Source organism: Teleopsis dalmanni, chromosome 2, assembly GCF_002237135.1.
Source record: "Teleopsis dalmanni isolate 2A chromosome 2, ASM223713v2, whole genome shotgun sequence".
Taxonomy (NCBI): Eukaryota; Metazoa; Arthropoda; class Insecta; order Diptera; family Diopsidae; genus Teleopsis; species Teleopsis dalmanni.
This window is the reverse complement of record NC_051847.1, coordinates 199,978,696-199,984,695: the sequence shown is the minus strand read 5'-3', so window position 1 is coordinate 199,984,695 and position 6,000 is coordinate 199,978,696.

Genomic DNA, 6,000 nt, shown 5'->3' with positions numbered 1-6,000 from the left:
AGCGTAAATATGAAATACATATATATGCATATCCTTTGCAATATATTTTGGTTAATAAACATGAACAAACAAACCTATAAGCTACATCATATGTGGACGGGTACAAACTCCATAAAAACCAATTAACTGCAGTCAACACACTGGCCAAGTGCATTTCAATAAATGCAACCTACACTTTCGTGTTTTCGTGCAGTTGTTAGCCCAATAACAAGGACATAACAAGGACTGACTGCGATGTTATGGGTCTGTGTTTGTGTCATTCTCCACTTTGTGTAGTAGGTCCTCGCAATAGTTTATGTGGAAAATAGTCTATATAAAATTATTAAAAATGTAAAGTACAAAATGTAAAATGCACAATTTTCACCAAAAAGTTTGAGGTTAAAATGGAAATATGTGTGTGAAAGTTACTAGGGTACATAACATCTGCGAGAAATTGTGCTAGCCCAGGAAAAAATTTTTCTTAAGGGACTATAAAAAAATATGAATAAAAACTATCAGTGAGATGAAATGTATTGGAGTCCAAGACGGGATATAATTTCGATGATTAAGATTATTATTTTTATTGAGATATTGGAAAAATATATAAATAATTTAAAAAATAATATAATTACATTCAACAATATATTCACATTATTCTACTTCTTTCATTGTCCTCCTTTCCCAGTGGAGCATAGGGTCTCCGCCATCCGTTTGTGTCGAACTCTATTGCGTGCTTCTTGTCATTTCAAGAATAATTTGCTATATGTAATTTTGCATCAACTGTCCTTTGCTATAATCTAGTAGACACCCCAACATGACTTCTTCCACTTTTTTGGGAGTTCCATCTGAGTGCTTGATGTTTTCAGGGCGTCTACGTAGGGTATGACCGATCCAACGCCATTTGCACATGCACACTTCTACAGTGGTTGACATTTGATTAGCGACATTCTAAAGATTAGCATGACTGATACGATTAGGCCATCAGATACAGTATGATTCTGTATATTTTGTGAAACATAATGGATTTATTTACGTCTTATTACTTTGTCATTTATTGGCGAGACAAATATCACCACAGATCAGATGCGACTCTTTGTAACTTTTTTCTATTTATTTAATTTAAATTAACATTTCGTGAAAAACGTTTTGCGATGATGTGCGAGGTTACTTCCAATTCAGTGAGAGGTTAATGGTATATCTGTAGAATTGTGTCCATAAATAAGGTTATGAAGATTGAAATGATTGTGAATATAGCTGTAAAGGAGGTTTTACAGCGAGTTTTAAAAATTTTTTAAATCGTTCCGGGTACTTTTTGAGTGGATACCTTACATTCTAATAATTGTTTTTAACAAACGATGTAATTTCTAACAAAATTTGCTAAATTTCCTACTAGGGTATTTCAAATAGGCAACTATTCTACTGACTGCTGACTTTAATGTTCTACTGGATACTTAAACCTATATGTAGATGGTACACACCCACTTAACAAGTCCATTATACTTAAAGAAACAATTTTAAAAATAAAAACATCAGTAACGAGTTATGAAATTGCGTGGAATTGTAAAAAAAATTCATAAAACTGCAACGAATATGCAATCACATAAAATTTTACTGAGGTAACAAAAATAACTTTGTGACGTGATTTCTGGTCACAAATGCCACAAATGTGAATGTCAAGTTATTGCACTTCCACTAAAAAATTCCAATTTTTACCCGATTCAAATGTGAATATTATAATTTCATTTTATTGCTTTTAAAGGTCAGTAATACTTCAAGGACTTGTTTTAGCGATTGAAAAAATTTTTATGTATACACAAAATAAAATTCCAATTTTATCTCAGTCCAACCGAATATTGTAAATTGGCTTTATTAGTCATAAAGGACATGAAAGCTTCAAGGACTAGTTCTTACGATCGTTAAAATATTTCTATAATAATTAAAATAAAAATTTATAGAATACAATTAGATATGGAACATATATATTTACGATTCTTATTGAGAACATAAGAATATGTCAATAAAATAATTATGCTTATAATCTTAATATCTTTTCTTAATACACTTACGCTTGGTAATGATAATTCATAGAGTTAAGCACGTTAACCAGTTAGAATGCAACGATATCATAGTAAACCACTTACACATACTTTCATCTTATAGTTCCCTATAGTTAAGATGATAATATAAACAAAGATGATCTGCCGGTAATATCAACCCTGTTCTTCTAAGTAGTGATATCTGTTTTTGTATTATTATCTTCAGTATGATACCAACTATGTCGTCATTTTTTGTGATCTGATGTTCTTTTTATGTACAATATTTGTGGTATTATTATGAGAGTCTTATTCATGATCTGTTACCACTGGTGCTTATATCAGCTGCTTATACTTTATCCTTTTAAATGTTCTGCGATAGCACAAAATCATTCTTAGAATAGACTTTTTAGCTGAAAATATATATGTATAACTATATAGCTTAAATAATCGACATCGACTGATATAATACACTGTGACTGTTTTCTATTTCTGTAACTAGGCTTATCATATAGAGAAAGAGGTTAGAGCTATACCTAAATCAGTTCACGAAATATGCATGGCGGACTGTGTTACGGTTTGGTATAGTGTCATAGCACTAGATTTAATTTGCTTTCTATATAGATTGTATATGGTTGACCCATAAGGGCCACAATGTTGGTTTGACAACAAAAATGAGAATAACTAATCAGCATGTATTTAAACCGTTAGTATTACTAAATTTTGGCTATGGAGCTATGCACACTAATCCATCGTGTTGAAAAAAACTTTGTTTTGTTTTCTGGTACTGTCAATAATCCCAGACGTTTAAATAAAAATCGAGACGATTTGATGAATATAACGCTGCTGTAGAAGCCAGTGTAGACTGATCATCGCAAATCAAGTTGTCATTATTCTACGAAATTAAGCATCTCTCATCCATCATTCTACTATCCATCATTAGTTGTGATTTCAAACTATTCCTGTACAAAATTCAAATTCAGCAATTGTTGCTAACCGATTAGTCCCATCGCTAGGTTTTGTCCAAACCTTAATAGATTTTTGAAGAACAATTGTATGAGCGATAAGATGAATTTAAGCAAGATGAATCGATTCTACGGCATTGAGAATTCTCAAATTAGTGCGAAATTTATGCTGATATGATTATCGGATAATACTTTTTCAAAGATGGCAGTGGCAAAGCAAGCAACCATTAATCAGGTGCGTTATCAGGCTATGATAAACGATTTTTTGATAACGATTGTTTGAGAAAATAGCATGGAAAACTTTTATATAATGGCACACTATTTCATACAGTTCGTGCTACACCCGATTTTTTAAAGCCATTGTTCCCAGGTTGCTTGATTTTAACAGGATTTGACACCATTTTCCTTTTTTCCTTGATGCTACTTGCAGTGAGAGGACTATATCAACAAACCTGCGACGCTAGACGAAATATTGGAAATACATCTGCCAGGAAAAACTAACCAGCACATTTTGCCATTGGAGCTAAAACTTAGGGAATACATCTGCCAGAAAATAGTAGCCATGGGACGCTAGACGAAATTTAGGGAATACATCTGCCAGGAAATAGTAGCTATTCGCAATTTTTTCAAATTTTTTTTTGTTAGGTGGCTCCACCTAATATGGCTCACCTCGTATGTTTAGTTTACCTAAAAAAAATATTTAATAAATTTGAAATTTAAATTTTAATGTTATTTTATTTATATTTGATTTACTTATTTAAATCTACGAGTATCAACAAAATATTTTCTGGATTAAAATGTAATTCTATCAGATGTGCAATAAATAGAGTATTTATTTGTAATAATATTTATAAATGATATTTGATTTTCGCTCAAAGAGTTCATTACATATTCATACCAAAAAAAAAAAAAAAAAAAAATATAAGTAGTCTTAAATATATGTATGTATATGCATATATGTTACATCTATTGTTTTCAGAAATAAAATTTTGAAAATAAATTCCAAAAAATAGTTATTTTTTGTCAAAACTTGCCTATTGTCAGGGATTTATGATTATTGTTAAAACTATATGAAATTGATTAAAAATTTTATATTCCATTCAAATGCTGAAATAATAAAAATATTTTAATTCTAAATAAAATTTTGCACAATCACATTTGTGCAACGTAGCAAATACATCCATTTTGTGTCTAATCGGCTCAAATGTGTGTAAAATTTGAATATTTCATGATGTAAGCTGCATGGTAAGCCTGCAGGCACCAGAAAAGTATTTGAATTATGGCATGAATTATGAACTCCTTCCACTTAGCACATCAAATATGTGCTCAGATAAGTGGGCTTAATTGGAAGAGTACATGTACAGAGCATATTCATACAACTAATATTGGGCAAAAATAGAGAATTAGTTTAATTAAAGAAAAAAGGGTCATTACTTTGCTTTTACATCTCATATCAAAAATCTTAATAAAATAAATATAAAATAAAAATAGTTTTGGTGTCTTATTTCTTGGTATGTTGAAGGTACTAAGTAATGTTATTAAAATTTCTTAAGAATAAATTGAAAATAATAGTTTCAGTAATTATTGAAATAAATATTTACCGTACTTGTACGAAACTTATTTAGAATATTGACTCTCTATTAAAAAGTTTGATGTTTTCGGCCATTACGAGGCTCACTGTTTAAATTTTGAGCCTTGGCAACACTGATTGTAGTCAGATGTCGTCTGACGTTTCCTTGCGAAAATTTGACATTCTTTAACATAACCTACTTGAAACTTTTTGTCAAAAGAGCGTAACGAGAGAAAACATTTGTGCGATGATTTACGAGTATTTCCCCTAACAATACGAGTATTACGACTTTCTACGTGGATTATCAAGACAAGAGTGCTTCGATCAATTTTTTTTCCACATTAAGCAATGAAATTCCATCCTTTCCCACTGAGAAACGCTGGTACAATGATTTTAAACGTGTCCACACTTGGCTCACTGACGAAATTCGTGAAGGTTATCCAAATTCCGTTGCTAGTTGTTGATGCAAAAACTGATAATGCAAGATCATTATAAGTGATTGAGGGATCCCTAGGCTTGAGTGCCACCAGCATATATAAAATATTGCACGATCATTTAGCCATGAGAAAGATTTGTTCTCGTTGGTTCCCATCCTTTATCATTTGACAAAATCGCAAAAAGATGCTAGTGTCGATTGATGCACACAAATGCTCTAATTTGTGGAATACAATGGGAGTGCTTCAAAAAACTGTATGAGTATGTGTACCAGTATGAGCGGGAACGTAAACTGCAGTCGACTGTATGGGTGTTTAAGAGCACCCAAATCCAACAAAAGTTGTTCGGGCTCGTCGCACTTCGAAACAAAAGATCGCTTTATTTTTTCGGGAAAACTGATCATGTGGCAACTATACCATTACAGGAACGTAAAACAGTCAATTCATCATGGAACAACCATTTGTTTGCCGGAACTGAAATACGGTATGAACATCGATTTGTAGTTTATTGAATTAGTTATTAAACTCATACACCACTAGGAAGAATTCAAAAAAATGTCGAATCGTCGGTATTATTAAATGAGAAAATATTGAAAATTACAAACTTCGGGTTTCAATTTCTCATATACTTATTCACTAAAGCCTATTATAAATTTAATAACTTGTGATATTTTCAAAATCTACAGAAATTAAGTTCTATTGTTGAACATTGTGATGACCCAACATAGAAGTTGAATCTCCAGCATAACATAGAGATTAAATCTCTGTGTTGGATGAAATAGTCATCTTTTTTTTATATAATGAATTTTACTTGCAAGACATAAGACGAAGTTGCAAAGTAAAAAAGGCCCACTCTTCATCATTTTAGAACCATCCATTAAGAGATGATAATCTTTATTGGCTGTGTTAAAACCTTATTCCCACTCACCTCTTGATGGAAATAATATATGAGAGGAATTGATTGATTCGCATGCAGTAAACCTACTCTCAATATAATGAAATCATAATATATGATTGTA